Source organism: Ursus maritimus, unplaced genomic scaffold (assembly GCF_017311325.1).
Source record: "Ursus maritimus isolate PB19 unplaced genomic scaffold, ASM1731132v1 scaffold_28, whole genome shotgun sequence".
NCBI classification, from domain to species: Eukaryota; Metazoa; Chordata; class Mammalia; order Carnivora; family Ursidae; genus Ursus; species Ursus maritimus.
In genome coordinates, this window is record NW_024425341.1 from 32895547 (window position 1) to 32905863 (window position 10317).

Below are 10317 nucleotides of genomic sequence, written 5' to 3' on the forward strand. Positions count from 1 at the left end.
GCTTACATGTCTTTAGCTGATATTTCACAGACAAGAAGTTTTGTGAGCCTGAACCCTAAATGATCTGTTAATGATTTGGGATTTTAAACAGTTCCCTCTGAAAGCTGGTTCTTGAAGCTGGTTCTTGTAATCAAGTTTGACATGAAAATAGTACTGTCATTTAATTCAAGGAAATGCCATAGTTTAATGCTTAATCACATTGCATTTAAGATAATTTGTATGTCATGAAGCTGTATTTTGGAAACATGAATGCGAACTTTACTACTGAGCAGACCATATATCTACCTAGACTCCTGGCCTCGGAGCACTTCGGTATTGGGTTGTAGTTGCAGGAAGTTGGTGTGGAAAAAATACCTATTTGTTAATTATACTTAAATGCTTTGGAGAATACGTACATGTAATTAAAATGCCAATGATGACAAATAATGGTGCCATGGTTAATTTCTTGCAGAGCCAGTGTCTTTCTTTCGAGGGAAAATTCTTGCCCCTTCACCTGTCTGATGAATTCCCAGGAGTATTTCTAGCCTCCGATTTGAAGCATTTGAGTGTTGTTCTTTTTTTCAAGCAGTTCCGATTGTTTGTCTTACACATTTCTGTGTGTAGATGTTGTCTGGGTGATGGAAGGTAGGGATTAAGCTGGGTTTCTTACAGGGTCAATTTACAGAGTAAATTCAGAAAGCACTGAGCAGATGATTTACATTTTCAAGCTAAATCATTAAAATTATGGTGAGTAATGCATCTTATAAGAATATTAACATACACCTAATAGGTCACCCACACCCACAACAGAGTTTGAGTACTTCTTAGTAATTCCATTTACTTGACATAAATGGTTTTGTCTGATTGCTCTAACCTATCATGATACCTTGAGCAAAACAACTGATGTCATTCAATAAGGAGCTAGGATCCATTAAAGAGAAGCCCATTATAACATTTTATACAATCTACAATGCAAATGAGATCACTGTTTAAACATAAAAATGGGGAAGAAAATCTGAAGGAGGCTAAGTATTTTCTAAATCAAAAAAGGGGGGGCAGCTAGTCTTTACTCTTAAGATTTTAAGAATATTCTTCACAATATCAACCCAAAATTGTGGAATACGTCTTTGTCTTCCCAATCTAAGCATTCAAACTTCTCATAATGCCTAGAAAGATCTTACTGGAAGAAACCCTCCTCTACACACAACGTTGTGTTAAACTTCATCCAATTGTTCGGCTAATTCTTATGCTTCTCCAATTTTCCCGGATATGATGTTTTTGTTGGGGTTCAGGGAAGCATGGCTAATGACATCAGCAAGCTTTGTAATTTCTCACTGCCAGTTTTCTACACAACTTACACTTTTGTCACTCAAACTGCACCAAATTGCTCCAACAATTAATCTTAAAGCGCAGAAGCAGGGGGACTTTTAAATGGACCCCTTCTTGGGATTTTGTGTTAAAAACAGAAAAGTTCCCATGGGTGAAGGGGGTAAGTGAGCTTCTCCAGCCTCTGCTCTCCCCCAGGTCTCACTCTTCTCTGCCACCCCCCAAAAAGGAATGAATTACATTTCTCTTCTTGTCCTTTAAATGAATAGCATAGTTTGGGTGAAATTATCGGGCAATTGCATGCCTTTTATGCAGATAATGCTATTTGATGAAAGCGGTGTTTTGATCTGCTAAGGATAATACAGATCCAGGGTTGGATTCATTGGTGAGAGTAAAGCTGTCTTCTGTGATAACTTCATCTCAGCATGAGGTCAGACGGGGAAAACTGGGATGGGGGATTAAAAAATGACACAGTCGGAGCAGTATTCAGTTCCCTGCTGTGCTCCTGGCTGCACACTATAGCTTATGTTTCTGATCTGTTATGGTATTGTCTGCCTTTCTCTCTCAGAGCAGAAAGAGATTGCTTAAAACTTTTCTTTTTTCAGCTAGAGGGATTAGTTCTGTGCAGCTTTTTTAATTAAAGAAACTGTATCTTTTTCAAGGCAATTTAAAGCTGCAAGGGAAGGACCATCAACATCCGTAACTCAGTACTATTATGTGTAACAAAGTGTGAGCTCTAAATTTGATATTCAAAAATAGGAGAAGGAAGCTCTAGAAGCCTGTTGTGTTTTGAACCTTCCGTGATTGTGCGGATCCCTAAATGAGGAAAAGCAAATAAATTATTTTGTGTAAGTCCTGAATATGTTTCCGTAGGTCGTAACTTCCAGCCGCTTTGCTTTTTAGCGTGGCTGAGCTCGCTTAATTAAATCTTCATGATGATAGCGAAGTGCACTTGAAAATTGTGTAAGAGGAAATAGGTTTGACTATATATCTTTTTCTTTACCCAGAGATCATTTTTAAACATTTCCATTCTACTGAAAGTGATAACAGTAGAAAATGTCTGCTTAATATGGGCAATTTGCATTTAAACAGTGCAAAGTACAACATTATGGTACTTGATCACTACGAACCTCCGTATTCGTGATAAGCGGTCATCATCTTTATTAATCTGAGGGGAGCACGGATTGGATCTATCCAAAGTGATGATGAATTTGTCAGGACGTATACATTTGAGTTGAATTTATAGCTCAATTTAACCCAGGTTAATGTCGAAAATCCTCAAATGTTTCAAATAAGGCCCATATGGTTATCACTTTACAAAGCACACAGGCTCTGCGCTTGGGTTGCTGCATACACATCTCCAACTAAATTCCATGCCCGACCAATTAGAAACAGTCCTCCTGAGCAGACAGGGACAAACAGAGATTGTTTCCCCAATACCAGCTGAACGCTTGTCTTGAAGAAATGAAAAGCAGTCATCTTAGGCTCTACGCTTCTTACCATTAAAAGTCCAAAGGAATTTGGTAAACAATAAGGGTGTCATAGTATCATATTTACTAGAACATACTTAGAGTATCTGCATTTGATAGGGGCTTACTACCAATTTTTCCAAATTTCCGTCTGTGCTACATCTTACTGAAAAAGAGGGACACAATGTTTGCAATCTCTTTGCTTTTCCCCATTATTTTTGTCTTTACTTCAAACTGCGTGTCTCAGAAGTCAACCAAGTTCAGGGGTGTATTGATGTGGCTTGATATCATAACTAGAATTTTTAAACGATGTGCCATTAAAAAAGGGACAGACAGAAAAGTAGAAAGCATACTTAATAAGTATATTCTTGAAGTCATTTTTATTTATGACCTATCCTTAAAAAAAACAAAAGTCAGAATGACTGAATAGGGTGAAAATATTTTATTCATGCATTCTCGCATTCATTCAACAACCACTAAATGAACGTCCGCTGTATGGCAGCCCTTTGTGCTGGACCCTGTGGTTTTGAAGAGCTATTGCAAAAGGCCCCTATAATAAAATAGTGCCATCGTTGATTACATGCAGAAAATACTATGGAAGCTCTTGGGGGGGGAGGAAGTATCATTAGTGGGTGCTTTAATAAATAGGTGTTCCAGAGGCTGAGAGTCCAGACACCCCAGACTCAGGAAGCAGCAAAGGGAGGACAGAGTAGGACACTTCCAGGAAGTGAGAAGATGCTCAGTGGGTCTACAACTGAATGTAGTCACTTGATGGCTAGGTTTTTAATCTATGTCTACAAGTTAGCTTATAGACTGGATCCCAAAACATCTAAAGGACATCGTGTTATTAACAAAATTGTCCTGTCATGAATTTAAAAACCTTGCCAGCAGCTAGTGTGTGCCTTAAATACACCGTATGCCGTATATACTGTATACAGTAAGTAGAGTATTGCTTACCAAAAAGCTGTCCATAGAAAAGATGGCAGATTTTAAAGGGCACTCCATGGTAACTATTAATTATAAAGGTTTTTATCTTTCAGCGCAGAATAATGTGGCACGTTTTAAACACGTTATGTGGCGTTAAACAAAATTGAAAGTGCCCCATGTGAAAAGATGTTTCTGTGTTCAAAATCCTTCAAGGAACTGGGTGTTCTACCTGACTGAAACAAAACCAAGTCGGCAGTTGGGTTGGGCTCACAAATGCCTTTTCACCAAAGGTCAGAGCCACGAGGAGGCTCTGTTTATGCAGTGCGTAACACAAACCAATGTACTGGAAAAGCACGGTCCCATTTAAAGGTTGGTTTGTCTCATCACCAGTTCACTGGGTAGCTCCAAAGTGCATGTGCTTTGAGAGAGGCCTATCTTGCTTTAATTAAGGTAACGAAAGCATATTTTCTACCACCAATAGTCATTTAATTTATGACTTGATCAGTGATCAAATTAGAATATTTGTTTTACAGTTTCCCTCAACCTAACAGCCAAGGGAAATAAGTTGCTTATTTTCTCAGGGGAAGAAACAACAACCCCCTGATAATAACTTTAGAGCTACTTGCGAGACTTCTGTGTAAAAGTGAAGTTCTAGTGCTGTAAATTGTTCCAGGTTAATGGTTGGCTACATGCCAAGTGATTTGTTTAACCAGCACACTCCAAGTGCCTAGGAATCACCCTCTTCTCCTGCCTGCCAGCCTTCAGCCTCTGTTTTAAGCTGCTCGTCACTTACTGTTCTCAGTTGAGACATACCCTCCTTTTGGAAGTATATAGATTATTGGCTTTCCTGGTCTTTTCAAAGGGTCAGAGGGAAGATCTGAGTGTCTACACTATGGCTCCCTCAGTCCTTTCCCCTCTTCCTTGTCAGTGCCTAGAACCCCTGGGGTGGGAGAGGTTGCAGCCCGATTTGAGCCCTACAGTCAGGCCATTCTTGCCTCAGTTTGTTAGAGCAGATGTACCAAGTCCAAAGAAAGCCCGTGAAGTGGAGCGGTGCCCACGAGCCTCCTTGGAGAGCCTCCTACCTGCCTGACCCGGTGCTCCCCTTCTGCACGCCTGAAAGCCCCGCCTGTCAAAGGAGGAAGCGGCTGCGGAGACCCGCTGCTCCCCACGGGAGGGAGGCGGGAACAGCTGCCACCCAGCCTCTTGGCGGATTCAGGCTGGACCTTGAGGACAGAAGGAGAAAACTGACAGTCCCCAAAACATCAGCCTCCAGGGAAGGCTTACGTGATGTTGACTAAAATGGATAGGCATCACCTCCGAGTGGGGAGCGACCCCCGCCCGAGGTGGGGAGCCGATGGAGCGGCGTAACAGGGGCTGTGTGCCCAGCCTCCGCAGCAGGGCAAAGAGCCGGTCCCTTTCCCACCCCGCCTCAGTCCTGCGGGCACGGTCAGTTCCTTCCTAATCCCAAAGTGGTCCGGTCCATTATCTTCCTCCCCAGCGTCCTGTAGAGGTTTGCAAGGGCCGCGGGCATGCATTTCCAGGGGTGGGGGCTGCAAGGGGAGATCGGCAACATTTTTTTTTTCGGAGGGCAGCGTATCACTGTGACAAGGGGGCCCCACGGGAGGGCGATGCCGCCAGCTCGGCCCCATTACCCTGTGCACGACCAGCTGCCTTAACGCGGCAAAGTTACCAGCCGCGCCCGACAGAGTTTGCTGTGAGAGGCCAGAGGTTTGCAAAACAGACCGCCGCGTCTTGCATTTCTTGTCCCGCTCGAGTTTTTATTGCAGCCGAGGGCCCGGCGTGAGCTACCCACCAACCCCGCCCTCCCATGACAGCCGCTCAGCGAGGCAGAAAACCTGGTGGTCACGTAGCGAGCTGCCTCTCTGCTTTCCAAGGAGGAATTCGGCGGAGAAAGCGTCTGGTATAGTTTGGCATGGTACAACATCAGCTTTTCCTAACGACCTCAAGTGATGGAACTTCTTTGTTGGTGAGGGAGGGGGGAAAAAAAAAAAACAGCCAACCAACCCGCGAAGCCTCAAACTTAGCACGCATAAACTGCCTTGATTTCGGGCTTCGTCTTACGCAGGCACTGTAGTTGAGGACACCCTGCGCGCTTTGTCCACCAGTCATGCCTGGCAAACAGTGCACGGGGCTGTGTGAATGAGTTCTAGAGTATTTTGTCTATATTGCATACAATTAGTGTGAATGTTCCAACACCTCACACTGAAAAACTTTGAATATCATGTAACAGGGAGCTGGGCTAGAGACAAGCTTCAAGATTTATTACCATTTCTAAATTTTATGAGTTCTATTGTTTCCTATGCTCATTACCAGCTTTAGCTATAATGAGGGCTGAAAAGAGAAAAGAGCTGAAAAGAAGAAACATGCCACTCCCCCCACCCCACCTCCTGCCTGTTCCACCAGCAATTTAGTTCTTCTGTCCTGGCCTCTTTAGGATGTATCTTCTCTCTTTTGTGTGTGTGTATTGCTAGATAGTAAGGTACAAAAGAGCCAGGGGGAGTGTTACATGGACACTCAGAAAAGTTTTGAACACTTAAGATGTTTTTGTGGGAACTGGGCCACAAAGGTGATTTATGAAATACCCTTCAGGTTTCCTTTTGATCACAGCAGGGATGCAAATTTTAAGGAGTTTGTGTGATTGTCAGGTAATGTCTGGGGTATACCTCCACAATTCAAAAGTTTTCTTAAGAAAATGAGGACTGCTAGAATGAGAGGGGAATAATCGTTCTTTTGCCCTCACTGCCTTTTTTTTTTTTTTTTCCAAGTGTGAAACCCCGCAAAGCAGGAAAGAGACTTATTCACCCCAGGGCGACTCTAGATTCCTGCTGCGTAGATGTGCCTGTAGTACTTAGCGTCACTGGCGACCCGGGAGTAGGGTCGTGGTGGTCACGCATTACCGTTATTTCTTAACGAGTAGGTGGAGGGCGTTGGTCATTTGACAACTTCGGGAACTCAGATGGTGGGACTGGGCACACTAATTCAAGTTCAGGGACTCTCCTTGTCCGTTCTCCCCAAAACTTTGAGAAACTCTGTCATGAAGCCTCAGGCTTTCCTAGGAGGCATTGCTCTTTGTTTTCAAAGTGTTTAGTCTGTTTATCATTCTGCACGTAGTTACAAATACAGGTGTATTTCCTTCCAGCCCGAGTCCCGTTAGATGCAGGTCGCTGGAATCCTCTGCTCTGAAGTTGAAAGTAGAAGATGGAATGAGAAGGCTGGGAGCTCACTAGTTCCTCTGCCACGCTTCCTAGGTCAAGTCTGCCGGCGGCCAGTTAAGGCCTGGGCAACTAATTCAGAGCTACTCCTGGGGGGGGGGGGCGGGGAGGGGGACGCTAGGGCGCCGGGAGAGGAGCCCAGCGGGCTGGTCCGCCCCAAATGCGCACGCCACAGCCCTGCTGCCGCTGGGTGAGGAACAGGGTCCGGAGGGGCGAAGAGCCGGAGAGCGGCTCCGCGAAGGTCGCGGATTGGGTGTTCCAAAACTCCGGAGCAGCCGGAACTTCAGTCGGCCTCGGCCGGCTTCCCTTAAGCCGGGGCTGCTGGGGCTGGAGGGTCAAGAGCGAGGGTGTCCAAGGGAACTTAAGTGAGTAGGAAGTGGCAGCATCTTGTGGAGAGCAGTAAACTTTTATTTTCCTCCCACAGCAAACAAAGTCGAGGCAGAGGTGGCGTTTGGCTGCTAATCTGAGGGGAGAACGGGGGATGGGGGTCGGAGAATGCGGGTTGCGGAGCCTTTAGGGGACTCCAGAATCCGCCCCCTGGCCAGTGCGCGCTTGTTGGGGAGGTCCTGGTGCTCGAACCCGAGGGCGGACACTTGTTCTCCGCCAGCCCCGAGATGGGGCTTGCAAGGAGTCTTGGTGTTCAGAGCCCCTTCCCGCGTGCGAAGGTCATTTGCGCTTTTCAGTTTCGGACGAGAGGACACTCTGGAAGGAAAGGCGCAGGTCATTTTCTGAGCCTCTTGTAAAGGACGAGCCGCCTACCGAGAGTGGAAATCCTTAATTACACCCTTCTGCCTCGGAATCCATCTTCCCGGCAGTGTCTTGCACTCCTACTTCTTCGGGTGACTCAGCTGACCTGAAATGCCCACCCTATGAAAGATCAAGAAAAGTAGTTTTCTAAGAAGGTTAAAGGTTTGATTACACAGAGAAGTGTTTCCACTTTGGTCCAAAGCAATTACCCGCCCCCTCCCCCTGTCCCTCTCCCCCCCCCACCCCGCCCCGCGACCCAGAGAAGAAAAGGACAGACCCCCCCCATCCCCGGCACGCACGTACCCCCTGCACTTTGTAGGTGCGTGTGAATTTCAAATGGCGCTGTAAGTTCATTAGTGTTTGCAATCAGCGGCAGGCGGACCCCTCATCAGAGCCGAAAGCAGGCAAGAGCCATTCATCAGCGTGAAGTGTTATTCATGGATGACCCCTAAATCACGGCAAGAGTAGTAGACGCACTGATTGGTCACAGCATGGGAGCCTTGGAGCTTTCCCGTACCCTACGCGGCCAGGAGGAGGGAAGAAGGGAGGGGCGGCGAACGTGGTTCAGTCCGGCAAATCCCATTTGACAGAAAAAGGCCGTAAACGGGGAATCTCTTTTTTTGAATAAAGAAGAATAAGAAATAAAGTACCTGTCATCTTGACAAGTGGCGGAGCGGAGGAGTCCAGGATTATAAATGATCACAGCTCGGTCCAGCTCGCCCTGTGATTGGGCTCTCCCGCGATCTGCACCGGGGGAAGCGCATGGTAGGCTCCTCTCCTCTCGCACACACACTCGCACACACACACGGACACGTGTACGCGCCTGTCTCGGGCACACTCGGCCCGGCGCGTCCCCCGGTCACACAATTAAGGTCCTGGATGCTGCTCCCTGGCACGGCGCCCTGCTCGCCTCCTCACCTTTTCCTCTTCCTCTTCCTTCTCCCTCCCCGCCACCGTCCTCCGGCTCCCCAGCCGAGGACCGAAAACTCCGGCCCGGCCTCTCCGGCCGAGCAGGAGGCTTAGAGGGGCCGGCGGGAAGGGAGAGGGGGAGAGCGCGGGGGAGAAAAAGAAAGTGAACTCATTGGCGCTCCGGCGCGCGCTGCCCTCCCCTCGCCGCGTCCCTCGCCCGCCGCGGCCGGGCGGAGGGCAGGGAAGGAAGTTGTAACACTTGCTGTTCTCGCCCCCTCCCGGCCCCTCCCCCATCTCCCACGCTCCGCTCCCTCGGCGGGGCCCCCTCCCCCGTGCCCGGCTCCTTTGAATTTGGCCAAGTGCTGTGTGTGCGCGCTGCTCGGGTGGACGCGGCGGCTGCGGCCGGGTAGCGAGCCGGCGGCGCGGGCGAGCCGAGCGCGGTAAGTGCGGCGCCGCCGCCGGCGCGCCCTCCTTCCTTTCTGGGGTCCTAGTGCCCGCGCCGCGGCGCCGGGAGCGGGAGGGCGAGCGGGCGGGCTGCAGCCAGCGCGGACCGCGGCGCGGTTGCCCGCGCTGCTTGGGGAGGCGGCAGCAGGTTGGCCAGCCGGGGTGGCCCGGGAACATTTCCTCGGCGTGCGGTCTCCCCGGGTCTGGCCTCCCAGTTCCCGGCCTCTCGGTCCCCGCCCCTCCCTCGCGTGTGACACCTCAGGCTGCCTGCTCAGGTGGGAACTTCGCCGGTGCCTCGCGCCGGAGGAGCTGGGCACGGCTCTGCGGTTCCGGGGAGCCCCGCGCTCGCGGCTTCCCCGAGAAAGGCAGCCCCGGGGCTGGGCGCGCAGTGGGGGCAGGGAGTCTAGCCCGTCTGGCTCTGGTCGGGGTGATCCCCAGGTTTGTGGCGGGGCGCCGCGTCCTCTGAGAAGGTGTCTGAGAAGATTCTCTGGGGCTTCCAGCGAGCGGGAAGCCCTGAAATGTCCCCACTTTCCGGGGGAAGTGAAAATGAGGCTTCTCTAACTACCTGGGAGCCAAGTTGGGAATGAAGAAGGACGGGAACGAGGGTCTGGGGTGGCGTGGGGAGTGGTGAATCTCGACTGAAACTTCAGCTGGAAACTCTGGATGGGGCTGGAAACAAACAAATAACCCTGAGCTTGGCATTTGAAAAATTAGAGATTTGTGACTCTGCAACTCAGTCTCGGGCTGTGTCGTGTTTTACAACCAATTGGAAGAAGCTTCAAATATTTTAGGTTGAGGTAGGCTCTGATCTCTTCTGAGCACCTTATTATGCAGTTTGGATGCCATTCTTACTGCCTCACCTTTAAGGTGGTTGTAATGGTAACCGGCTACTAATTCTTACTGAGGAGGAAGGGTAACAGGTAATTCTACCGTGCAATACAGCAGATACATTTGCTTTCTGAAGTCATGATGATCTAAAGCTAGGGAAAAGTTTCCAGGTACTTTTGGGTAAGTGCTGTAGAAGTGAAAGGATGAGGAGGGCTGTCCAAGCACTTTTTACAGGGCCCCAGACAGCTGGGGTTCCGGAGAACAGGACTGTCTCTTCAATAATACTCTTATTTCTTATCTTCTGACAGTGTTATTTGTCAAACATTTGTAGGCTCTGGCAGAATCCACTGGGTGGTCTTTTCACTAGAAATAGAAATATGTTCAGGCATTACCTTTTCTTTCTGTTGTCAAAAACAAAATAAAACAAAAAGACAGGACTAGCATCTTTGGAAAGC

General features: G+C 48.5%; 1 protein-coding gene and 1 long non-coding RNA gene across 2 annotated transcripts in view; one reads left to right on the forward strand and one right to left on the reverse strand.

Moving 5' to 3' along the window:
• Positions 1 to 7325: 7325 nt before the first annotated feature.
• Positions 7326 to 8787, reverse strand: LOC121105652. Its single transcript, XR_005838274.1, has 3 exons — positions 8332 to 8787; positions 7985 to 8129; positions 7326 to 7801 (listed from the first exon to the last, which is right to left on the reverse strand). It is a non-coding gene; the product is annotated as an uncharacterized LOC121105652 (long non-coding RNA).
• Positions 8788 to 8868: 81 nt separating this feature from the next.
• Positions 8869 to 10317, forward strand: part of TENM3 (teneurin transmembrane protein 3) — a 586425-nt gene continuing 584976 nt past the window's right edge. The window contains exon 1 of the mRNA XM_040643363.1: positions 8869 to 9030. The gene's annotated coding sequence lies outside the window, so the exon portion shown is untranslated. The remainder of the gene's footprint in view (positions 9031 to 10317) is intronic.